The sequence below is a fragment of the Pseudorca crassidens genome, chromosome 2 (assembly GCF_039906515.1).
Source record: "Pseudorca crassidens isolate mPseCra1 chromosome 2, mPseCra1.hap1, whole genome shotgun sequence".
NCBI lineage: Eukaryota > Metazoa > Chordata > Mammalia > Artiodactyla > Delphinidae > Pseudorca > Pseudorca crassidens.
Genome location: NC_090297.1, coordinates 118,269,492 through 118,296,788, shown reverse-complemented (window position 1 = coordinate 118,296,788; position 27,297 = coordinate 118,269,492). Strand labels below are relative to the sequence as shown.

The 27,297-nt window shown below is 37.4% G+C and overlaps 1 protein-coding gene across 1 annotated transcript in view; it reads left to right on the top strand.

The window, feature by feature from the left end:
* Window positions 1-3,154: 3,154 nt before the first annotated feature.
* The window catches only part of RGS5 (regulator of G protein signaling 5), an 85,400-nt gene continuing 61,257 nt past the window's right edge, over window positions 3,155-27,297 (top strand). The window contains exon 1 of the mRNA XM_067728484.1: window positions 3,155-3,313. The gene's annotated coding sequence lies outside the window, so the exon portion shown is untranslated. The remainder of the gene's footprint in view (window positions 3,314-27,297) is intronic.

Sequence of the window (27,297 nt, the reverse complement as noted above, 5' to 3'; positions counted from 1 at the left end):
TTTTCATGGGGTTTTTTTTAATCAACATATTTTTGTCTAATAATCTTACCTGGTCTACCTATCCCAGATGAATGTTTAACGGATGAAGTGGTCTATGATAATGTTCACACAATATGTGAAATATTTTGTTATCACGTAGACTTCTTTATGACAGCAAACGTGACATTTGATTTTTAAAAAATACCATTTTTTAAAAGCTGTATATATATTTTTAAAATTAATAGACTTTAGTTTATAGAGAAGTTTTAGGTTGGGAGCAAAAAGCAGAGTTTCCACATTTCTCCAGTGTGATACATTTGTTACAATCAATGTACCAACACTGAAACATTATCAACCAAAGTCCATAGTTTACATTAGGTTTATTTTTTGTGTTGTACATTCTATATGTCTTGACAAATGTATAATGACTGATATATATATACCAAATAGTTTCACTGCCCTAAAAGTCTTGTGTGCGCTGCCTATTAACCCCTCTCTTCCCAACCCTCTGGCAACCACCAATCCTTTTACTGTCTCTATAGTTCTGCATTTTCCCTTATGTCCTATAGTTGGAATCATACATTATGTAGTCTTTTCAGATTGGCTTCTTTTATTTAGTATTATGCATTTAAGATTTCTTCATGTCTTTTTTCTGGTTTGATAGCTCATTTCTTTTTAGCACTGAATAATATTTCACTGCCTGGATGTTTACCACAGTTTATGTATTTATCCATTCACCTACTGAAGGACATCTTGGTTCCTCCAAGTTTTGGCTATTATGAATAAAGTTGTATAAATATAAATATGCAGGTTTTTATGTGGAGAGATATTTTCAACTTAATTGGATAAATATTTAGGAGCATGATGGCTATATCATATGGTAAGAGTAGGTCTAGTTCTATAAGAAACTACCAAATTGTCTTCCAAAGTGGTTTTACCTTTGTGCATCTCCACCAACAATGAAATAGAGTTCTTGTTGCTCTGCACCTTCACCAGCATTGGTATTGTCAGTGTTTTGAATTTTGGCCATTTTAATAGGTGTGCAGTGATATCTCACTGTTTTGTATAATGTGGATTATCTTTTCTTATGCTTATTTCCCATCTATATATCCTCTTTGGTGAGGTGCCTGCTCATATCTTTTGCCCATTTTTAAATTGGGTTGTTTGTCTTCTTGTTGAGTTTTAAGTGTTTTTTGTTTGCATAGATTTTTGCGACTAAAAAAAAAAATAATAAAAGGCCAGATGTGATGAGCTCCATTTTCTGTCTGTTCTGTTTTTATTCTGCAAGGAGTTTGTCTTTGATGTGGAACTCAAACACCTGTTGGTCAAGCAAGTAATGTCCATGTAGTTGGTAATGGATGCAGTGGCCAAAGCAGTTGCAAGAAATGGCATGCAAGCACTGAGCAATGTTTTCATCTGAAGACATTGTCTCTAGCTCTGGCATCTGATCTAGCTAGCCCATCTATCCCCATGTGAACTTGTGGACCCATCCCTGACTCCTACTCTAGCACAACTAAAGCTCTAAGATGTCTTGGTGAAAAGAATTGGTCAATTTAGTTTTAAACTTTGTTCCTAAAGTTATTTGACAAGAAGCCCACTGACATCCTACAAAACCAGTGCTCCACTGAACACACTTGGGAAACACTGGTGGAAAGCAGACAAACTCCACCTTCTGTTTGTTTTGCAAGTATTTTCTACCTTAGGTAGAAATCTTTAATTAACCTAACAGTGGCCTTTCCTCAGTAAACTGGGAGATTACATCCCCAAACCAAAATCTAACATTTAAAGTTCCACGTTTTTTTGTTTGTTTGTTTGCGGTACGCGGGCCTCTCACTGTTGTGGCCTCTCCCGTTGCGGAGCACGGGCTCCGGACGCGCAGGCTCAGCGGCCATGGCTCACGGGCCCAGCCGCTCCGCGGCATATGGGACCTTCCCGGACCAGGGCACGAACCCGTGTGCCCTGCATCGGCAGGCGTACTCTCAACTACTGCGCCACCAGGGAAGCCCCAAGTTCCACGTTTTTTTAAGGATTCCACCTGCGCAGAAATCATGCCATCCAGGTGACAATTCCCTAATTTCCCAGCAACTCAAATGTTTTCCCTGTTTCCTGCTTGTTTTTCATCTTTCTCTTCCTTGTTCATTTACCCTAAAAACTTGCTGTTTTCTCTCCTGACTCACAGTTCTCTGGACTCTTGAGAACATAGACGGCCTGCTTCATGAAGTGTTAAGTAAAGTTTGTTTTGTCACGTAAATTTTTTCAACTTTTTTTACCACTTGTAAAACTTTAAGCAATTTGGGGAAGGGATAGGCATGCAGTAAGGACTCATTAAATCTTTACTGAATCTGAGAAAAAGAAAAGATCACCTGACCTTTGTATTCTTGGTCTTTTCAGAAAGAGAAAAGGAGCCAATGTCTTCTTTATTGTTAGCCCGTCCTGTTATAAATGCTGATTTCCTTTCATCTCCATGACAATCCTGGCATTTACTGGATCATAAATTGTTTGTGACTGTTTTTTTCTCCAAAATGTGTAAGAAATATAAATAAATCTTCTTTGAAATTTTTTCAGAAAACCTAGAGAACCAAGTTCAATTAGCAGAAATCTGGAGTAAGAGATTTGGCAGTGGAAAAAGTAAGTGGGAAAAGAAAAAAGATGAACAGTCAAGCAGAAAAGGTAAACAGCTTGGCATTTCTGTCTTAATGATTCTTTCATTTTCTTAAATTTGTTTGTTGAATGAGACAGAGGTAAATAAAGAGCCAAATGCTTGTAAGGGTCCAACACTTTGTATATTTCCAAATTTTAGTGTATATATAAATGTGTGTAGATGCCTCTAAAATATTAAAACAAAGTGTTTTATGATATTTGGGTTTGATTAGAGACTACTGTAATTACTTCTGTTTTTGTACAAAGTGAATAACAATGACTAACATTTAATGAGTCATTATTCTGTGCCAGGCATTATGTTATATTTAATGTGCATTATTGTATTTAAGCCTCACAAGAACCCTGTGAAGTGGGAACTGTAAGTATCCTATTCTTACAGTTTTGGAGCCAGCAGTAGAACCTGCACTCCTTAGCCAACTGCGATATCCAGCCTCCTATGAAGAACACAGTTATTTCAGGAACTGCCCTGAATTAGATCTAAGCTTCCTGCCTTTCTGAGAATGAAGCTTCCTATACGGCTTGAATTATGTCGTTTCTTACCTGAATTATGTGTGGCCATTGGAAGAATTGATTAGCTGCATGGAGATCTCTGGACAGGGTTCCACCTGGCATGATTTCAAGGACATATGATGAGAGCACAGTGTTTCCAACTGACTTACGAGAACTAAACCAGGTAAAATTATATTTATGATTTATTCCACCCACATTTAGTCTAGACTTTGAAATGCTCCTATGTTATAGTAAAACCAACTTGTTTCCTCAAAACAGTTGTGTCTTCTGAGCACAGTGGATTGCATAGGAGGCAGTGATATTGCCGAAGAACTGGGGGTGGAATCAAGGTCAAATCCATTGGTTTTTGTTAGAGAAATATTTTCCCTTCTGTTTTACTCCAGGTAGTGATAGTGAAGAATTTGCCTGACATCCATCAGTGATGAAATAGGTGACCCTACCTCATTTTCATTTAATATCATCATCATAAATCTTCCTGTTTGTTCATTAATTCATGAATTATTTAGCAAAAAAAATAAATCCTTCACAAAGTAATTAGAGAGTGGTATTTATTCATGTTGAAAATTGTGTGGGGTTAGAATGGGGATTTAGGACTATTATGGACAGAAGACCCAGGATTGTCCAAAAAATACTCTGGCAAATACTTCTACCTTGGCCAGCCTTTTCAAAATCATTAGCAAAAAGGAAACCAGAAGTATTATTTTGCTAATAACTTTGCAAGCTCTTGGTTCCTCAATGAAAACTTTGTTAAAGAGCTGGTTAAGAACATTTTAAATATTGAATTTTACCAGTTTTTGGCTGGCCATACAGAGAATAAGTTAAGAAGAAAGAGTTGGATTTTTAAAACTCTTATCCACACAGATATATAGCAGAGAGGAAAGAACAGGAAGAGAAGCAGCTAGCAAGGTGTCCTGTGGACTTGATGTATAAGGGTAACACCACCTATCTTGAGGTCAGATAGAGATGGAGAGAGGAAGGGGAGGGGTGAGAGTGAAGAATGTAGGAGAGGAAGGAGTTTTCCTTGACACTCAGAGTCCTAGGCTGGATCTGAAAATTAAACTGACAAAAACAGATTAAGAGGAGAAAAACATACAAATTTATTTAATATAAGTTTTATGTAACATGGGATATTTCATAAGGAAATGAAGATCTGGAGAAACAGTTAAACTGAGTGTTTTTATGCTAGATTCGATGAAAAGTAGAAAGTCATGGAGAAATATGATAGAGCAAAGAGTATGAGCTAAGTGTAGTAAACGGGGGGAAACTTTGCAAGGTCTCTTGCTTTGGGTTCTTCTTGGTGTCCCTCCATCTTGGATATAAGGATGCTCCATTCTTCCTGGTACAGGGAGGGCACTTCTCATACGAGGGTCTTATGACCAGCTTCAGGGGAGAAGGGCAGAGGGAAGGTCAAAGAGACTATCCTACTTCTGCAGGTTTCTCAAACTCCTTCAGATTAAAATAGTCAATATGCCAAGGGGCCATATTTTGAAGTAGCATGTCCTGCATCCCATCAAGAGAAGGAGATATGAGAAAGAATATGAAGAGAAGAGGAGAAAAGCAGAGAGAAAAGAGACCAGAAAGAAGAGAAGAGAACAAAACGAAGGATAGTGAAGGGAAAAACCTCAGCCCCACGAGAGGCCCTAATTCAGTAAACCCTGCATACAAGCCTGAGGTCAGAATGAGAGACGAGGGTTGAAGGCTGTCATTCACTGCAAAATCATGTCTTTCTTAAGTCAGCTTACCACATGGAGGCAGGGACCACATATGAGATCTCATGACCACTAGTACCCATACTAATCCATGGTTTGGAATCTAGCCAATCAGATTTATATCTGCTCCTCCATTGATGGAGGAGTGAAAGGAAAGAAGTGAAAGGAAAGTGAAAGGAAAGAAGAGGAAAAAGATGGACCTCCATGTGGGAAGAAGGGACCTTAAGACCTGTTCAAAGATTATTTATGCTTTCTTCAGTCTGATGATGCAACTTGTATAATCTATCAGGTTTTTTGTTTTTTTTTAAATTTGCCTACAAAGAATTTACAGTTGAAATGAATATAGGGGGTAAAGATGGCATTTTTGAGTATGCACTTTGAAGTATACTATCTTCTCCAAACACAGAGTGAAAATATCCAACTTGTCAAAGGCAGAGGCCAATGTTGATGCCCTGATATGGTCATTACCATAACTGTAGAAGGGAGAGAAGGCAACACTTGGCCTCACAGAGATAGACCCATATTGTGGGTATGGGCTTACCTTTACTGCCTGCAGCATTTCTGCCAGCATTATCATTTAAAGTTTTACAAAATGCCTGATTTATCACCTTAGAGTGCTGCTCCTCCATCAGAGATTACATAGTATGACAAATTAGTATGTGATAATGGCTCATACTCGTGCAATTCACTGGTTTTTACTGTAGGTCACAAGGCCCAGAAGTAGCTGGCTTGATAAAACAGCTAAATGGCATGGTGAGGGCATAGTTACAACATCAGTTGGAGGTTGATTACCTGAATATTGGGGTTCTGTGCTAATAGATACAATGCATACTTCAAACCAGCAGCCCATTTGTAAGCCAGCTTCACCACAAATAGAACGCATGAGTTCAGAAGCCAAGAAGTGAAGGTAGAAATGACCCCACCCACTGCTGTAGCTAACATCTCAGCTTATAATTTTGGTTTTATGTACTTTGACCTTAGGCTTGTTAGGTTTGGAAATCCTGGTACCAAAGAGTAGATTGCTTCTACTAGGAAATATCTCCATGCCTCCAAGAAATTGGAAGCTAAGACTGCCTGCTGGTCATTTGGGGCTTCTTATGATGCTAAACCAATTGGCAGAGCGGGAGTCACTTTACTGGACTTAGTGATTGGTCCTAATGATCAGGGGGAAAATGAATTGTTACAAAGGGGGAAGAAATGACTATAATTGGAATGCAGGGCACCAATAAGATGGTCAGAGTATGAATAAATCGACCTCTCCCCATGATGGTATGGTAGCTGATAGGACTTTGTACCCTATGTTCAGCTCACAAACTTTTCTCCTAGATAAAGGATGAGAGTGAATGCAGACTTGAGGGGTGGACTTAAGACCTAAGATGGGTGGACAGTGCTTGATATCTTACATTCTCCCCTCCACACCCACTTTCCACCCTTCTCAAAAAGTACTGGATGTTGACTGGGAATGTCACATCAATATTGAGGCCATAATGAATGATGAAAAGAACCAGTTACAGAGTTCTTGAGGAAATTGTGAGGCAGGAGTTGAAAGGCTTCAGATTAAGAAGGAGATACCAGGTGGGTGAGGGTAAGGGTAGTTATTCCACTTAATTTCAAACAGTAACTTAAATAAATTAAGGGTTTTGTTTTTCTTAAATAACAGGAAGTTTGGGAGTAGGCTCTCCGGGCTGATACAAGGGCCATGTGATGCCAACAGTGACACAGACGCTTTTCCCTTCCACTAAACAATTTTTAGCTTGTGGCTTTTGTTCTCATGTTGGTTGCTTCAGGGTTGCAGGATGGCTGCTCTACTTCCAGTATCAGGTTGGCATTACAAACAGGAGGACAGGAAGAAAGGACAAATACAGTAAAAGCCATTTGCTTACTCTACTCACTTTCCAAAAGCAATCTGCCCTAGGAGATTAGCCCTTAAGAAGAGACTCCCTTGTACATATAGAAATACTTAAGGATGTTGGGGGTGCATAATTGCCCCTGGTTTAATGGGTATTGGGGCTGGATGACTGAAACATGAGGGCTCACTATACTATTTTATTTACTTTTGTATATATCCAAATATTTTGTAATAAAAAGTTAAAAAAAAAAAAAAAGAGATTCCCTTGCCCTCTGGTTTCTGGTTGCGTTTGGCCAATAGAGAACCCTGGAAAGAGATGGATGGAAAAGAAAAGAAAGAGGTCAGGGTATATAGTTCCCTCCCTTTGAAGGCATCCCAAGCTGTGTCCTTCACTGAAAGGACCCTGCTCCTCTTAAAGAAGACCTCTATTACACAACTCTACCCTAGGTTCTTGTAACTTCTTTCTTTGAAGAGGTTTAGGTATCTGCATCTGTGTGTATATAAAAGTTTAAAAATATAGTTTGGATACAAACCAGATGCCTATTAGCAGTTCCCTTGGAAAAGGGAAAGGAAAAAGACTGAGAAAGGGAGCAGAGCCAGATTCAATTCATTTGTAATGATTTATTTGTTTCTTAATGATGTATTTGTTTTTGTTCTGGCCTAGGAGTACTAGCAGCTCGCTCTCTTTCCTGCTGCCGTGGGTTACTAACCTGTTCCTTGTGGCATCCCTACTCTCTGCCTACACTTTTGTAATTAGTCCTTGTATAAGTAAGCCTTTGTCAAATTATCCAAATTTGAGTGTGCCATCGGTTTTCCTACTGTCACACCAGTATTGCATGCTTATTATAGGTCATGAAAGAACTAGGTGCTTCATGTAGGTTACTCATTTAATCCTCATTTGATCCAAAGAGGCAGCTACATGTACTGACTACATTTTATAGATGAAGTGACTGATGTCAGAGAGTTAAAATAACTTGCCTAAAGTCACACAGTTAGTATGTGATAGGTGCTTGGATTAAACCGAAGCAGCCTAGTTCCAGAGCCCCTGCTCTTAATCACCATACAATGCAGCCTCTCAAATAAATGATGTTGAACACACATGATGGAATACAATATTTACAGTGAATGATATAGATAAATATGAATCATCATGAGAGACCTCAAAGCCTGAACTTCAGGAAAAAAAGAAAGTTTCAGAATCATTCAATTTTATGTATGTTTTAAAATAAATACACAAAACTAGATTTAGATTATTTATGGTTTTATATATATATACATAAATATAGATAGATATTTCTTTTTATATAGTAAAGTATATAAAATAAAAATTAAAAGATATATATTTATATGTAGTAAAGCATAAAAAATGATTTGGATGTGAGCTAAATGTATCATAATAATTTTCTAGGTAATAAAAAGAATGTGCGTAGGGAAGAGAGCAAAGGGGATTTCAACTTTACCTGTGATGATTTATTTATTTAAAACAACAAAACATGGAAGAATCTGAAAAAAAAAAAGACAAAAATGTTAGCAATTTTTGATTCTAGGTCATGAGTATATGAGTGTTTGCTATATTATCTGCTGCACTAAAAAAAAAAAAATCCCATTTTCAAAAAACAAACGGCAAGAAAAAATATTTAAAGAAATACACATGCAAATAGAAAATAGGAGGTGAAGGTATGGAGATTGGATGTGAAGAAAATTCTTTAAAGAACTTTGACCCAAAAGGAGAGGAGAGAGATAGAGGTAGCTGTGGGCAGGGGTTGAGATCAGGGGTAGGTTTGTGAAGATGAGAGAGGTAGAGCATGGTTGTATGATAATGGAGAGTGAGCCAGGAGGGAGGAAGAGACTGTCAGCGAGGAGGACAGAGGGGGATTATTCGAAGGAGGTAGGCCCCTGCCTCCTGGTAGGGAGCTGCCAGTGAGGAGGAAGTATTTGCTGATGGAAATATGAAGGAGTTAGTTTTTGGAGGTTTGAAGTTCTTTTATTTTTCCCCCAATGAAATAAGATCCAAGACCCTGAGGAGAAGATGTGAGACAGTTCTTCAGTTATTTCAAAAAATGGGAACTTAAACTTCTTACAACCTACTGGAATTTTGGGAGAGAGTTGAGTACACATTTGACGTTGTTGATCACAAAATTAACATGAAACCTATCTCCCCTGTGTGAAAACTTGTGAATTCTCATCTAGAATATTCAATTGCTTACTGAAGCTAGACGTAGGTTTTTGCCTTGTGAATAAATTGGAGGGAGCAGGAGTGAATAGTGTTGAGAGTGTTTGAGGGATCACACTTCAGTTTCATGGAGTCTTGCCTGGGAAAGTAGGGAAGTAAATAGAGGAGGGATTTTAAGGCTAGTGATACAGTAGCAAGTTCAATAGCCTGGTGGTCCGACAAGATCAAAAGATTATTTTAATGGGATTACTTGATCAACTTATCTTGTAGAACAAGAAATGCTCTACAAGAAGTTTTGGATTTTAGATTTTGGAGGTGGTGCAGTTTCGGGTTATGACAAAATCCTGTGTGAGTCCTTGGTGGAGTGAGACAATGCTAATCAGAAATGAGTTTAAAAAAAACTTTAGGTGTAAATGTTGATTGGACACCCCCCCCCCCAACTTGGATACTTATACCACAATGAATGATGGCAAGAATCAAGGAGCAGGGGACTTCTCTGGCGGTCCAGTGGTTAAGACTTTACCTTCCAGTTCAGGGGGTACAGTTCGATCCCTGGTTGGGAAGCTAAGATCCCACATGCCTCATGGCCAAAAAACCAAAACACATACAGAAACAATATTGTAACAAATTCAATAAAGACTTTAAAAAATTGTTCATGTCCAAAAAAAAAAAAAAAAGAATCAAGGAATGGAGTGCTAAAGAAAAACTGTGATCTCGTGGTCAAAGTCCTCAGAGAGTAGGAGTAGCCAGAGAAGTTAGATGCTTATTTAGCTTCAAACTTGGGTCAAATAAATGAGAAGTTCTATTTCTGTTTCATAACAAGAAGTCTGGATATAGGCTCTCTAGGCTGATACCAACAGGCTTTTTTTATCTCTTTCTTTTAAACCATCTTTAGCTTGTGGCTTTTGCCCTCATGCTTGCTCCCCCATGCTTGCCAGGATGAAATGCCAACTTAATGCTACATACAGCATGAAGTTGTCACTACAGTCAGCAAGAAGGGAAAGGCGAGGGACAAAAGTAGAGATCCAGCTGAGTCTACTTTATCAAGTGAGTTTCTGCAAATCCTATCCAGTGATTTCTGTTTCCACTACATTAGATAAAATCGTGTGACTTGGCTAATCTCAGCTGCAAGGGAAATCTTAATTAAAAAAAAAAAAATCTCAGCATATTGCTATTCCATACAAAATCAGTTTTCTGTTTTGGAAAAAAAAGAGAATGTGTAGTGTATAGGCAATTAGTAGTATCGGCCATATGCTATATGCAGGGGATGTGAGTCTTAGAGGATAAGCTGATTTTGTGAGAGCATGGAGGCATATGAATCTTGAAGGGACAATGTATAGAAAGGAAGAAAATGAAGATACCTCCGGATCTGCAGTCAGGAACAGGAAATGAAACACGATATGAGGAAACAAAACAAAACAATAGCAAAAATAAAAATCCTCTTATTTGAGGACAAGTTCAATTTCAGTTAATGGTAAGAGAAAAGACTTAAGTTAAGGAAAATAAGCCAATTTATAAAGACAGAGCTACAAAGCATCCAGTGATAGGGCTGTAAGAGAAAAAGGGATTGGGTCAGACTAGTATGAGGTTAATAGTGATGAACGGCAAGGCTTTACTTCTGGAGGTGCCTGAGGTAACGAGAGATAGGAGGCCTCATGATGTCGAGCCCTAATAGTAACTCTGAGGAGGGTGTGTATGTCTTTGTGGCTGCGGATTAGATGCCTAGGTTAGTAGCAAGATGGTTCTCAGGACAGCTGTCCTCTAAGGTTATATGCAGACCTACGAGGGAGCTATGAAGAAGCCAGCTCCTCTGGCTTCATGAGAGGTAGAATGATGTAAGGCAGTAGCAGGGCCATAGAGCCCTGTACAGTCATAGAGGTTATATTCTGACCAAGAAAGGAGGCTGGGGATGAGTCTCAGCCTATGGTCCACCAATTAAGCCATGCAGTTAGGTGTTCGGTCCACCCAGAATTGCCTCTTCTTTCTAATTCTCATGAAGATGATATCCCTGGGCAATGCTGTGCCACTTAGAGGTATTGTCATTTATTTAATTAACTCATTTATATTTTCAGTAACAGATTTACTGATACAAGCACTCCACCCTATGTGTTTTGGGGGACCCAAAGACAAAGTGTGTTCCCTATTTAGCCTCAAGAAACTTAGACTATAGTATGGATATAAGACACAAATCGTTGTAATCACCCAGATTTAAAGAGCTCTAGCATGTTAGAAATGGAAGGGAACTTAGAGGTCATCTATCTAAATTCCTCATTCAGATGTGTGAACCAAAAACAAAAAACACTTGTGTGGAAGATGGAGATAAGGATTGAAAGATTAATCCTCCACCTAAAAGATGCTGCTTATTTCGTGGAAAGAGAATTAAGAATTAAGTCCAAGACATTTGGTTCAGAAAGATCAAAAAAGGCTTTGTTTTTTAAATGTCCTCCAGTGCTAAGTTGGATATTTGTAATGAGAACATGGACTTACAGAATGTTCTTCCAGCAGAAATTATTTGTCAGGGGAGGATGCAGTTCTCCAGGGAAAGGGACAACCTTTTTAACAGTCACTACTGACCTTGAAGATAAATACTACCTAAGGGTAATTATACCAGAAAATCAGCTCTCACAGAACTATGCTGTCTGTTCCCTTTATTAACAAAGTAGGACTCCTTGTTTTTAATGTCTTCTAAATGCGAAAAAACATGTAGTCTGGACCCGACTCCATTCTACTTCTAATTTAACTTATGTAGTGAGAGCCTCCTAGAATTTCCACAGGAATCGTCTAGTGTTTAGATACATTGAAGCCATCCTTAAAAGACAATTCCATTTACCAAAATATATAATAATTTAACAAAACATGAACCTAATGGAAAGAGTGAGTGAGAATCTTTCCAAAGATTCTATGCTTTCACTTCATCCTAAATGGATAGACTGGGGCTATCAAAGAAGCCTCCGTATCTTCTGTTCCCTTGGCCATAAATATCCTTAGAAATATCATCATTTTATTTTCTTTCTACTTAGTCTCAGATGGATCTACATTCTTTCCAAACCTCAGCTGGCCCACTAGTCACCTTGTAGACATGCTTACGTCTCATTCATGCTTTTAAAAGTAATTCTTACTTACTTATTGCTGCTCAAGTTACCATGTCATTTCTCTCCTTCCAAACACCCTCAAACGTCTTGAAAGAATAGTGTTTACTAATTGCTTCAATGTCTTCAACTCCCATTCACTAGCAAATTTCTTAAAATTCTGAACCCACAACTTCTCAGAAATGGTGAACTTCAAGTTATTCTCTCAGTCAACTAGCTGGACTAGAACCTGAAACAAGCAAAGTATACGGCTTTCACTCCTGCTTCCTCCTGACTCATTCAGGAACACTACCGTTTCAGTGTGGGTCTTCCATACACATGATCCAGATTGAAACTGTTCTTGTCCCCAGCCCATCCTCCAGGTTTACCAATATAATAAGACAAGACCTGGTTCAAAACCAGTCCATCCAGCACAGCCTGGCAGACAATGTAGAAACCTGACCATAATGCGGTATCTAAACCCTAGGAAACTCTTGGGAGAAAACTCCCACAGGAGGTAATTTTACAAAAGGTAAAATCCCAGACAGGAATTAAAAACCATGAGGAGATTCAATGTCATGGAAAACAAATTAAAAACACAAGAGACAATTTTAATAGTGAGTCTTTACTGAGTGCTTAATCTACAGCACTATTATAAGTACTTAATAGGCACAGTCTCCTTTAAGTTTCACTTTATAGAAAACATCAAGCTGCCCAAATTTTACGTGATTAGTCCAGTGACACAGTAAGGGGTAGAGCTATAGTTTGAACTGAGGCTCTCTCTCTCTCCAGTCTGTGCTTATCCATTATGTTATACTGCTCCCCTGAAAGGCCATTGAAATACTTTACAATAAGTGGTTTTTAAAATTGCAAGGCAATAAAACAGGACATTATAGCCATAAAACTATAACAAAATTATTCAAATGGATCAAATAGAAATCTTAGAAATTAAATTTATTACCATTATAATTTTAAGGAAAAAAACACCTGATTTTAAGGGTAAATAGTAGAATTGTCATAGCTGAATTCAGATAACATTGATAAAGTACTTCAGAATGCCACTCAGAAATTTAAAGTGATGGAGAATATAAAAATGAAGTTAAAAAGGGGATGATAGGGACTTCCCTGGTGGCGCAGTGGTTGAGAATCCGCCTGTCAATGCAGGGGACACAGGTTCGAGCCCTGGTCCGGGAAGATCCCACATGCTGCAGAGCAACTAAGCCTGTGTGCCACAACTACTGAGCCTGCGCTTTAGAGCCCACAAGCCACAACTACTGAGCCTGTGTGCTGCAACTACTGAAGCCCATGTGCCTAGAGTTCATGCTCCACAAGAGAAGCCACCACACCGCAGTGAAGAGTAGCCCCCGGCCGCCGCAACTAGAGAAAGCCTGAACACAGCAACGAAGACCCAATGCAGCCAAAACTAAATAAAAATTTTTTTTAAAAAAAGGGATGATAGAATGTGATGCTCAGCATTGTTTACTGGAAGCTTCAAGACTTTAATAGAGACTATTGAAAAAAGAAGCAATGTGCAGAGAATGGCTGAGAATTTCTAAAATTGAAGAAAGACATGGAATTTCATTTTGAAAAGTCCTTGATATCAAGCAGAATTAAAAACAAAGACACAGTATGCCCTTTGTACTGAAAAATGGAGGAAAATCCTAAAGGCTCCTAGAGAGATTGCTCACAACAGAGCAAGCACATTGACAGGAGAGCTTGCATCAGCACGAAATAGGTTCCAGAAAACAGTAAATATCTTCAAAGTGCTCAGTGCAAAAGATTGTGAACTAAAATTCTACAACCAGCGTAACATTTTTTTCTAGAAATACAAGGATTCTTAAAGTATACTCCCACAGATCCTTGCTGAAAGAACTACGAAAAGAAGACGAATGAGAAAGAAAAAATGGGAGATGAAAAGCCACAGTAGAAAAAAAATCAGTATGACATGAGAATAAACTTATAGTATATAGTGACTATAAAATACTTTGAAAGAAACAATAGCTTACTGTTTTGTGTGTGTGTGTTTTCTTTTTCTTTTAGCAGGAAAATAATAACATGAGAGAAAGGTATTTTATGGAAGCTAAGGTTTTTATTTTTTTTCGGGGGAAGAGGGGAATACTAAGTAATGTTTACACTGTTAAAATGCATTTAATATGCATATGAAAAATCTGTTGGTGGCCATTAAAATAATAGAGTCTATAACTGCTAAGCAAGTAAAGCATAATAGAAAGAAAAAATGAAAAAAAAACTTACTGTCTCAAAGAGAAGATTAACAAAGGGGGGAAATGTTAACACAAAATAGGATTGTAAAAATACATCCAAATATATTATTGATCACAATAAATGGAAAAAAACTATACTTACCAATTATTAAGAGGCATAAACTATTGGATTTGAAACACAGAGATACGTTTTTTAATTTAAAAGAAAGACCCAGAAATGATGGACATAAGCAATTACTAACCAAAACAAAGGTCAGATAGAAATGTTAGTATCAGATAATGTAGATTTTGGAGCAAAATTTATTGAAAGAGACAGTGACAGATATTACACACAGGTTTTTTTAAAAGCCATTCAATTAAAAGATATAACAATCATGACTTTGCAGGCATCTAAAAATATAGTTTCATAATATGCAAAGTAAATACTGTCTCAGTTACTAGAAGAAACTGAAAAATCCTTGCCATATTGAAAAGTATTAAAATATCTCCATGAGGAACTGATAAACAGAAATAATAAATAAGCATAGCAAAGATTTGAATACGATGAATAATTACAATAAAGAGATGTATAGAACCTTGCCTATAACCAACAAAAAGAAAATATACATTTTTCCAAGCAGATAAGGAATTTATCTTGACTGTAATACAATTAAATTACAAGTCCACAATAGAAAATTTTTCTTTAAAAATTATACATTTAGAAGGTAAAATACAGAAACTAAAACCCACATTTCTTAGTAATCATGGATTAAAAGAATACTATAATGAAAATTATAGGGAATTCCCTGGCAGTCCAGTGGTTAGGACTGCATGCTCTCACTGCAGAGGGCCCGGGTTCAATCCCTGGTGGGGGAACTAAAATCCCATGAGCTGAGTGGTGTGACTGGAAAAAAAAAAAAAGAAAATTATAAATATTTAGACTAAATAACATATCAACACTTGTATAATGAAGATAATACAGGTATTTAGAAGGTAATTTATGGCTTCAAATGAAAGGAAAACTGAATATAAATTAGCCAAGTGTTTAAACTATAAACTAATTTTAAAAATACACACTATAGAATAAACATTAAAAAGTTGAAAATAGGAAACAATACAGATAAAAACACACAAAGTAATAAAATAGGAAACAAAAGAGATGGTCAACACTAATATAAATTAATTCTTTGTAAAGGCTAACAAGGGAGAGTAAGCTTCTTGTGAACAGCAAATATCAAATTATTAAGCAAAAATATAGGAGAATATCTTTGTGGGTTTGTTGTACTGAAAAGCTCTTTTGCATAAGACCAAAACCCTCACATGGTAAAGAAAAAACTAGATAAACTTGACAAAATCAAAATGTACCATAGACAAGGTAAAATGATAAGCTACAAAATGGGAGAATATATTTACAAAACACTGAATTAAGATTAGAATATATAAATAATAATTTAATTTTTTTAAATTTTGAAATACTCTCAGTCTTATGAAAAAATTGCAAAACTGTGGCATTCCTATATACTTTTCACCCAACTTTTCTTAATGTTAAAACTTACATAACCCAAGTACAGTGTTCAAAACCAGGGTTTTAACATTGATAAAATTCTATTAGCTAATCTACAGACTATTTGAATTTTGCCAGTTGTCCCACTAATGCCTTTTTCCTTATCTAGAAACTAAGCCAGGACACCACATGGCCTGTCTCCTCCAGTCTGTGACAGTATCTCAGTTTTCTTTGCTTTTCATGACTTTAATGCTTTTGAAAAGCAAAGGCCAGTATGTCTTTTCCTCAATTTTTCTGTTTGATTTTGATCTTTTTGTCTTCAATTTTTTTAAGTTCATTATGGAGATTAGGGATATCAGCCTTTTGTCTGGGATTTGTGCTACAAGTTTTCTCTCAGTTTGCCAGTTTTCTTTTGATTTCAGTTTTGGGATTTTTGTTATGACTTTATTTTTAATGTATCAAATTTACCAATTTTTTTCTTTATTGTCTTTGAATTTTGAGTGCTAGTTAGAAAGCCTTTCCCTACACTTAGGTTAAAGAGAAATCCACCCATGTTTTCTACTAGTGTTCAGGGTTTCATTTTGTACTTTTAGATCTTTAATCCATATGAAGTATATTCTTGAATATGAGGTATGGATCTAATTTTATCTTTTTCCGAATGACAAACCAACTGTCTGGCACCATTTATTATGTCTATTTTGGTCCCAGTGTTTTGAGATATCTTTTTTATATACTAAATTTTCATACATAGTTGGGTCTATTTCTGAGCTATTTTGTTTTCCCCATATATTTATCTACTCATACTACATTGTTTTAATTATACAATATTTAATGTTCTGATATTCATGTGTGTTTATTTTTCCAAGTTAAACTTTATTATCAAGTTAGCTAACTCCATAAAAAAGCTTGCTGGAATTCTTATGAGGATTGTGTTAATTTTAGAAGTTAATATAGCTAATATAGGTAGAACTGACATCTTTATAATGTTGAGTCATCCTAGTCAAAGAGAAGGATGTCTTTTCACATGATTGACTCAAATTTTGTGTCTGCTAGAGTGTTTTAAAATTTTCCTTGTGTTAGTTTTATACGTTTCTTAAGTTTGTTCCGAAGTATTTAATCTTCTGCCCATTTTTGGATTGGGTTGTTTGTTTTTTTGTTATTGAGCTGCATGAGCTGCTTATAAATTTTGGAGATTAATCCTTTCTCAGTTGCTTCATTGGCGAATATTTTCTCCCATTCTGAGGGTTGTCTTTTGGTCTTGTTTATGGTTTCCTTTGCTGTGCAAAAGCTTTGAAGTTTCATTAGGTCCCATTTGTTTATTTTTGTTTTTATTTTCATTACTCTAGGAGGTGGGTCAAAAAGGATCTTGCTGTGATTTATGTCACAGAGTGTTCTGCCTCTCTTTTCCTCTAAGAGTTTGATAGTTTCTGGCCTTACATTTAGGTCTTTAATCCATTTTGAGCTTATTTTTGTGTATGGTGTTAGAGAGTGATCTAATCTCATACTTTTACATGTACCTGTCCAGTTTTCCCAGCACCACTTATCGAAGAGGCTGTCCTTTCTCCACTGTACATTCCTGCCACCTTTATCAAGATAAGGTGTCCATATGTGCGTGGGTTTATCTCTGGGCTTTCTAACCTCTTCCATTGATCTATCTTTCTGTTTTTGTGCCAGTACCATACTGTCTTGATTACTGTAGCTTTATAGTATAGTCTGAAGTCAGGGAGCCTGATTCCTCCAGCTCCTTTTTTCGTTCTCAAGATTGCTTTGGCTATTCGGGGTCTTTTGTGTTTCCATACAAATTGCGAAATTTTTTGTTCTAGTTCTGTGAAAACTGCCAGTGGTAGTTGGATAGGGATTGCATTGAATCTGTAGATTCCTTTGGGTAGTAGAGTCATTTTCACAATGTTGATTCTTCCAATCCAAGAACATGGTATATCTCTCCATCTATTTGTATCATCTTTAATTTCCTTCATCAGTGTCTTATAATTTTCTGCATACAGGTCTTTTGTCTCCTGAGGTATGTTTATTCCTAGATATTTTATTCTTTTTGTTGCAATGGTAAATGGGAGTGTTTTCTTGATTTCACTTTCAGATTTTTCATCATTAGTATATAGGAATGCCAGAGATTTCTGTGCATTAATTTTGTATCCTGCTAATTTACCAAATTCATTGATTAGCTCTAGTAGTTTTCTGGTAGCATCTTTAGGATTCTCTATGTATAGTATCATGTCATCTGCAAAGAGTGACAGCTTTACTTCTTTCTTCTTTTCTGATTTGGGTTCCTTTTATTTCCTTTTCTTCTCTGATTGCTGTGGCTAAAACTTCCAAAACTATGTTGAATAAGAGTGGTGAGAGTGGGCAACCTTGCCTTGTTCCTGATCTTAGTGGAAATGCTTTCAGTTTTTCACCATTGAGGATGATGTTGGCTGTGGGCTTGTCATATATGGCCTTTATTATGTTGAGGAAAGTTCCCTCTATGCCTACTTTCTGCAGGGTTTTTATCATAAATTGGTGTTGAATTTTGTCAAAAGCTTTTTCTGCATCTATTGAGATGATCATATGGTTTTTCTCCTTCAATTTGTTAATATGGTTTATCACATTGATTGATTTGCATATATTGAAAAATCCTTGCATTCCTGGGATAAACCCCACTTGATCATAGTGTATGATCCTTTTAAGGGGCTGTTGGATTCTGTTTGCCAGTAATTTGTTGAGGATTTTTGCATCTATGTTCATCAGTGATATTGGTCTGTAGTTTTCTTTTTTTGTAACATCTTTCTCTGGTTTAGGTATCAGGGTGATGGTGGCCTTGTAGAATGAGTTTGGGAATGTTCCTCCCTCTGCTATATTTTGGAAGAGTTTGAGAAGGGTAGGTCTTAGCTCTTCTCTAAATGTTTGATAGACTTCGCCTGTGAAGCCATCTGGTCCTGGGTTTTTGTTTGTTGGAAGATTTTAAATCACAGTTTCAATTTCACTGCTTGTGGTTGGTCTGTCTATATGTTCTATTTCTTCCTGGTTCAGTTTCGGATGGTTGTGCTTTTCTAAGAATTTGTCCATTTCTTCCAGGTTGTCTGTTTTACTGACATATAGTTGCTTGTAGTAATCTCTTGCAATTTTTTGTATTTCTGCAGTGTCAGTTGTTACTTCTCCTTTTTCGTTTCTAATTCTGTTGATCTGAGTCTTCTCCCTTTTTTTCTTGATGAGTCTGGCTAATGGTTTGTCAATTTTGTTTGTCTTCTCAAAGAACCAGCTTCTAGTTTTATTGATCTTTGTTATTGTTTTCTTCATTTCTTTTTCATTTATTTCTGATCTGATTTTAATGATTTATTTCCTTGTGCTAACTTTGGGGATTTTTTGTTCTTCTTTCTCTACTTCTTTTAGGTGTAAGTTTAAATTGTTTATTTGAGATATTGCTTGTTTCTTAAGGTAGGATTTTATTGCTATAAACTTCCCTCTTAGAACTGCTTTTGCTGCATCCCATAGGTTTTGGCTCATCGTGTTTTCATTGTCATTTGTTTCTAGGTATTTTTTGATTTCCTCTTTGATTTCTTCAAAGTGATCCCTTGATTATTTAGTAGTATATTGTTGAGCCTCCATGGGTTTGTATTTTTTACAGTTTTTTTCCTGTAATTGATATCTAGTCTCATAGCATTGTGGTCAGAAACGATACTTGATATGATTTCAATTTTCTTAAATTTACCAAGGCTTGATTTGTGACCAAGATATGATCTATCCTGGAGAATGTTCCATGAGCACTTGAGAAGAAAGTGTATTTGTTATTTTTGGATGGAATATCCTATAAATATCAATTAAGTCCATCTTGTTTAATGTGTTATTTAAAGCTTGTGTTTCCTTATTTATTTTCATTTTGGATGATCTGTCCATTGGTGAAAGTGGGGTGTTAATGTCCCCTACTATGAATGTGTTACTGTCGATGTCCCCTTTTATGGTTGTTAGCATATTCCTTATGTATTGAGGTGATGCTTTGTTAGGTGCATAAATATTTACAATTGTTATATCTTCTTCTTGGATTGCTCTCTTGATCAGTATGTAGTGTCCTTCTTTGTCTCTTATAATTGTCTTTATTTTAAAGTCTATTCTGTCTGATTTGAGAATTGCTACTCCAGCTTTCCTTTGATTTATATTTGCATAGAATATCTTTTTCTATCCCCTCACTTTCAGTCAGTATGTGTCCCTTGGTCTGAAGTTGGTCTCTTGTAGACAGCATATATATGGGTCTTGTTTTTGTATCCAATTAGCCAGTCTGTGTTTTTTCGTTGGAGCATTTAATCCATTACATTTAAGGAAATTATCAATATGTATATTCCTATTAACATTTTCTTAATTGTTTTGAGTTTGTTATTGTGGGTCTTTTCCTTCTCTTTTGTTTCCTGCCTAGAGAAGTTCCTTTAGCATTTGTTGTAATACTGGTTTGGTGGTGCTGAATTCTCTTAACTTTTGCTTGTCTGTAAAGATTTTAATTTCTTCATCAAATCTGAATGAGATCCTTGCTGGTAGAGTAATCTTGGTTATGTTTTTCCCTTTCATCACTTTAAATATGTCCTGCCACTCCCTTGTGGCTTGCAGAGTTTCTGCTGAGAAATCAGCTTTAACCTTATGGGAATTTCCTTGTATGCTATTTGTTGCTTTTCCCTTGATGCTCTTAATATTTTTTCATTTTATTTAATTTTTGATAGTTTGATTAATATGTGTCTTGGCGAGTTTATCCTTGGATTTATCCTCTATGGGACTCTCTGCTTCCTGGACTTGATTGACTATTTCTTTTCCCATGTTAGGGAAGTTTTCAACTCTAATCTCTTCAAATATTTTCTCAGTCCCTTTCTTTTTCTCTTCTTCTTCTGGGACCCCTATAACTTGAATGTTGGTGCATTCAATATTGTCCCAGAGGTCTCTGAGACTGTCCTCAATTCTTTTCATTCTTTTTACTTTATTCTGCTCAGCAGTAGTTATTTCCACTATTTTATCTTCCAGGTCACTTACCCCTTATTCTGTCTCAGTTGTTCTGCTATTGATTCCTTCTAGAGAATTTTTAATTTCATTTATTGTGTTGTTCATCATTGTTTGTTTGCTCTTTAGTTCTTCTAGTTTCTTGTTAAATGTTTCTTGTGTTTTCTCCATTCTTTTTCCAAGATTTTGGATCATCTTTACTATCATTACTCTGAATTCTTTTTCAGGTAGACTGCCTATTTCCTCTTCATTTGTTTGGTCTGGAGTTTTTTACTTTGCTCCAACATCTGCTGTGTATCTGTCTGTCTTCTCATTTTGCTTAACTTACTGCATTTGGGGTCTCCTTTTTGCACACTGTAGGTTCATAGTTCCTGTTGTTTTTGATATCTCCCCCAGTGGGTAAGGTTGGTTCAGTGGGTTGTGTAGGCTTCCTGGTAGAGGGGACAGGTGCCTGTGTTCTGGTGACTAGGGCTGGATCTTGTCTTTCTGGTGGGCAGGTCCACCTCCGGTGGTGTGTTTTGGGATGTCTGTGACCTTATTATGATTTTAGGCAGCCTCTCTGCTAATGGGGTTGTGTTCCTGTATTGCTAGTTGTTTGGCATGGGGTGTCCAGCACTGGAGCTTGCTGGTCGTTGAGTGAAGCTGGGTCTTAGTGTTGAGATGGAGATCTCTGGGAGAGCTTTTGCCATTTGATATTACATGGAGCCAGGAGGTCTCTGGTGGACCAATGTCCTGAACTCGGCTCTCCCACCTCAAGGGGTCAGGCCTGACACCCAGCTGGAGTACAAATTCCCTGTCAGCCACACAGCTCAGAAAAAAAGGGAGGAAAAAAAGAGAAAAAGAAAGAAAAGTAAAATAAAATAAAATAAAGTTATTAAAATAAATTTTTTAAAATATTATTTAAAAAATTAAAAAGTAATTTTAAAAAAGAAAGAAAGAAGAGAGCAATGAAACCAAAAGGAAATCTACCAATGATAACAAGTGCTAAAAACTATATTAAAAAAAAAATTGACAAACAGAACCCTAGGACAAATGGTGAAAGCAAAGCTATACAGACAAAATCACACAAAGAAGCATACACATACAAACTCACAAAAAGAGAAAAAGGAAAAAACTATATATATATATATATATATATATATATATATAAAAGGAAGAGAGCAACCAAATCAATAAACAAATCTACCAGTGATAATAAGCTCTAAATACTAAACTAATATAAACCTAAAACCAGAAACAAATTAAATATAGAAAGCAAACCCGAAGTCTACAGGTGCTCTCAAAGTCCACCGCCTCAATTTTGGGATGATTTATTGTCTATTCAGGTATTCCACAGATTCAGGGTACATCAAGTTGACTGTGGAGATTTAATCCACTGCTCCTGAGGCTGCTGGGAGAAATTTCCCTTTCTCTTCTTTGTTTGCACAGCTTCTGGGGTTCAGCTTTGGATTTGGCCCCACTCTGTGGGTCAGTTACCCTCTGCCTTCTGTTCCTTGCCCAGACAAGAGGGGATTAAAGGAGTCACTGATTAGGGGGCTTTGGATCACTCAGACCGGGGGGAGGGAGGGGCACAGAAAGCAGGGTGAGCCTGCAGTGGCAGAGGCCAGTGTAATGTTGCATCAGCCTGAAACATGTCGTGTGTTCTCCCTGGGAAGTTGTCCCTGGATCACGGGACCCTGTCAGTGGCAGGCTGCACAGGCTCCTAGGAGGGGAGGTGTGGATAGTGACCTGTGCTTATACACAGGATTCTTGGTGGCTGCAGCAGCAGCCTCAGCATTTCATGCCCGTCCCTGGGGTCCATGCTTATAGCCGTGGCTTGCGCCAGTCTCTGGAGCTCGTTTAGGTGGTGCTCTGAACCCCCTCTCCTCGTGCACCTCAAAACAATGGTTTCTTGCCTCTCAGGCAGTTCCAGACTTTTTTCCCAGACTCCCTCTCAGCTAGCTGTGGTGCACTAGCCCCCTTCAGGCTGTGTTCTCACAGCCAACCCCAGTCCTCTCACTGGGGTCTGACCTCCGAAGCCTGAGCCTCAGCTCCCAGACCCCGCCCGCCCCGGCGGGTGAGCAGACAAGCCTCTCGGGCTGGTGAGTGCTGGTCAGCACTGATCCTCTGTGCAGGAATCTCTCTGCTTTGCCCTCTGCACCCCTGTTGCTGCGCTCTCCTCTGTGGCTCTGAAGCTTCCCCACTGCCACCCCCATCTCTGCCAGTGAAGGGGCTTCCTCATGTGTGGAAACTTTTCCTCCTTCACACTCCCTCCCAGAGGTGCAGGTCCCATCCCTATTCTTTTGTCTCTGTTTTTTCTTTTGCCCTACCCAGGTACGTGGGGATTTTCTTGCCTTTTGGGAAGTCTGAGGTCCTTTTCCAGCATTCAGTAGGTGTTCTGTAGGAGTTGTTCCACATGTAGATGTATTTCTGATGTATTTGTGGGGAGGAAGGTGATCTCCACGTCTTACTCCTCTGTCATCTTGAAGGTCCCCCCCTCCTGTTTCTTATTTAACGTGTTGTTATCTGGCTTATCAGATTTTATTGGTCTCCTTTAACTCTAACCTATTGCCTATACAACAATCAATAATCTAATTCTACCTTTTTTCTTCCCCCTTATCCCATTTTTAGTTTTATTTTTTATATAAAGAATTATTGCACATCAATACTGAAAAGCCAAACAGCAAAATAGTAAGATTGTTTAATAAATGAGAATATACAACAAATGGAAGAAAAGAACAGCTATGGCCAATACAAATATGAACAGAAGCTCGAATTCATCAGTGATCAGAAAGTCAAAAATCAAAATGATATTTTTTTGCCTGGCAGTGGCAAAAATTAAAGCCTGGAAAATGTTGTATATTGGTGAAAATGAGAAGAAAATTATGTAGTCATACATTTCTGTTGGGGGGACCTAAATTGGTCTAACTATTTTATAATTTTGTAGTATTATATCTCATGATCTAGCAATTGTGCTTTATGAAATACTTTGTAGATAAACTGCTCCAGAAGACATAAACAGTGACATTAATTGAAGTACTTTTGTGAGAAGTAAAAAATTGGGAATGACCTAAATGTTCAACAGCTGGTCTGTAGACAAATGCAATTATATATGTATATGATAAATTCTCTCCACCAATTAAAAAAGATACACCAGAGGTAGAGTGTAGGCTCCATACTTGCAGTGTTAATATCAATGCTTTTTAACTCTCAACAAGTTCATCTTTATTTAAAAGATCAAACTGTTCCCTCATTTTTAAAATGATGATAACTACACCACTTATCTCATGGTTTTATTGTGAATATTAAATATACAAATGTATGAAAAGTGTTTTTAAAAGTTCCTGGTTCATAGAAAATGTTCCATAAGTGTTAGCTAACACTGCACGCTAAAAACAAAAACCAAGAATGCATAATTTTAAATAAAAAATTAAGATGGAGATTATATTACCATATATATAAATCAAAACATAAATTATTACTATATACTTTTTATGAATCCAATGTATGTGAAGGCATTAAAAAAATGATCTGAAAGACAAACACACACCAAAGTATTAATAGGGATTATGTGTGTGAAAATGGGGAATAAATGGAAATAGGAATGGTCTTTTAAAAGTTTAGTTCTATTGCTGCTTAATTTAAAGAAGAAAAAAAAAAGCCTGGAAGCAAATATCACAACTTGTTGACAGTGTTGACTTCTGGGTGGTGGAACTGAAAATTGACCTTGTATATAATTTTAAAAATTTATCAGAAAGAAAGAAAGAAATCAAGCAACATGTAAGGTGTGCTCCTAGCTTGCCTGAGGGTGAAACTCAGCAGCAATAAGGGAGATGAATCAGTGGGTGGGTGATGCCTCTTCATCGTCCATCACACATCCCGGAGGTCACCAGATTGGACGTTCTCCTTGTGGTGCCATCACTGGCTGTAAAATGTGTCTCCATAAACGTGTTGCTAATAATAGCTAAATAAATCAATACATGATTTAGCTAAGAAAATGAATTAGAAATGAATCAGAGCAGTTGTGTGTGGGGAGAGAGGTGTGTGGGCAGGAGACCCTTTCATCTGATGAAAACTTTCCATTACTCCCACCATTTCCATCTCCTCAGCTAATTCCTGTCCCCTGTAGTATCTAGCATTTGGGTCTGAACCCCTGTGAGGTTATTCCTGCAAGGCAAATGGATAGCTTTTTGGAGGGTGTTCTCTGAATTCTTTCCCTTGTTTCCTTAGTTACCACTCCTAACCATCTTTCCTCCTCTGATAAAGAGATTGAAACCACTCAGAATGTGATGGCCTGTTTCCCTTTCTCTATGTTATTATAGCTTTATACCTTTTTCATACATTTACTATCATTTTGAGAGGTGTTCAGGAGGGAAGAGGAGAAAAAAAAATGTTTGTTTTAAAAAGAACTACAAAGTTATTTTAGAGGGTGATGATTAATTTTTTTTAACATCTTTATTGGAGTATAATTGCTTTACATTGTTTTGTTAGTTTCTGCTGTATAACAAAGTGAACAGCTATAAGTATACATATATCCCCATATCCCCTCCTTCTAGCGTCTCCCTCCTACTCTCTCTATCCGACCCCTCTAGGTGGTCACAAAGCACTGAGCTGATCTCCCTGGGCTATGCAGCTGCTTCCCACTAGCTCTCTATTTTACATTTGGTAGTGTATATATGTCAGTGTCACTCTCTCACTTCTTCCCAGCTTACCCTTCCCACTCTCTGTGTCCTCAAGTCCATTTTCTACATCTGCATCTTTATTGCTGTCCTGCCCCTAGTTTCCTCAGAACCATTTTTTTTTTTTTTTTTAGATTCCATATATATGTGTTAGGATACGGTATTTGTTTTTCTCTTTCTGATTTACTTCACTCTGTATGACAGACTCTAGGTCCATCCACTTCACTACAAATAACTCGACTTTGTTTTTTTATATGGCTGAGTAATATTCCATTGTATATATGTGCCACTTTAACTTTTATTGGAGTATAGTTGATTTACAATATTGTTTTAGTTTCTACTATACAGAAAAGTGAATCAGTTATACATATACATATATCTACTCTTTTTTAGATTCTTTTCCCATATAGGTCCTTATAGGGTATTGAGTAGAGTTCCCTGTGATATACAATAGGTCCTTATTAGTTATCTATTTTATATGTAGTAGTGTATATATGTCAATCCCAGTCTCCCAATTTATCCCTCCCCTCCCCTTTCTCCCCTGGTAGCCATAACTTTGTTTTCTACATCTGTGACTCTATTTCTGTTTTGTAAGTAAGTTCAGTTGTATGTGATGGTTAATTTTATGTGTCAAGTTGATTGGACCACCAGGCACCCAGATATTTGGTCAAGCATTATTCTGGGTGTGTCTTTGAGGGTGTTTCTGGATGAGACTAACATTTGAATCAGAAGACTAAGTAAACCTGATTGCCCTCCCTAACATGGGTGAGCCTCATCCAATCCATTGAAGGTCTGAGTACAATATAAAGGCAGAGGAAGGGACAATTCATCCTTTCTTCCTGATTGTCTTTGCTAGGACATGGATCTTCTCCTGTCTTCAGACCGGAACTTATACCATCGGTTCCGCTTCTCAGGCCTTTGGACTAGGACCACAGACCATTGGCTCTCCTGAGTCTTCAGCTTGCTGACTGCATATCTTGGGACTTCCCAGCCTCCATAATCATGTGAGCCAGTTCCTTATAATAAATCTCTGCCAATTTCTCTGTAGAACCCTAATACAATGAGCAAGCTCTTTTATATCCCCTCTGGTTACCTCATCCTTATGATGTTTTTAAAACAAATATATGCTGGATTAATATTTATTTCTATTGAAGTTTGCTTTTTTTTTTCTTTTTCATTTTGGGTTCTAGCCCATCCTAGTCCATCATTTACTATGATTGATAGAATCTTGATTTTTGAATGGTCCACCCATCACATGAACTCTTCTGGGATAGTCAGAAACCTGCTTTGATCCCCACCCCTGGGCAAGACATCACTCTCCAATGTTTTACATTAATTTTTTTTTCCATATTATTCTCTCCTCAAGGCCCCTTGGGTATCAAACAGTAATTTAGGCTCTAGCTCCAAGGAGTCTCCTCTGCTTGTTTTACACATATTCCCACTATGAGACTCAATAGTCAACAACAGGGTTTACATCTCTATGAAAACTGAGTGTTCCATCACTCAGATTCATTGATTTTCTGGTTTTAAGTAGCCAGTAACAGCAGAACTTGGACGGTTGCATTTAGTTCAAGCAATCTTTATAAATGTCTATGTGCCTGATGTTGTATGAAGTGCTTGGGGTACAGAGGTGAATACAACAGGGTTCCTTACTTTAAAAAATGTATAGTATAGGGGGACCTTGAAGATGGCAGAAGAGTAAGACGCAGAGATCACCTTCCTCCCCACAGATACACCAGAAATACATCTACACGTGGAACAACTCCTACAGAACACCTACTGAATGCTGGCAGAAGACCTCAGACCTCCCAAAAGGCAAGAAACTCCCCACGTACCTGGGTAGGGCAAAAGAAAAAAAGAAAAAACAGAGACAAAAGAATAGGGACGGCACCTGCACCAGTGGGAGGGCTGTGAAGGAGGAAAAGTTTCCACACGCTAGGAAGCCCCTTCCCGGGCGGAGACTGCGAGAGGCGGAGGGGGGAGCTTCGAAACCACGGCGGAGTGCACAGCAACA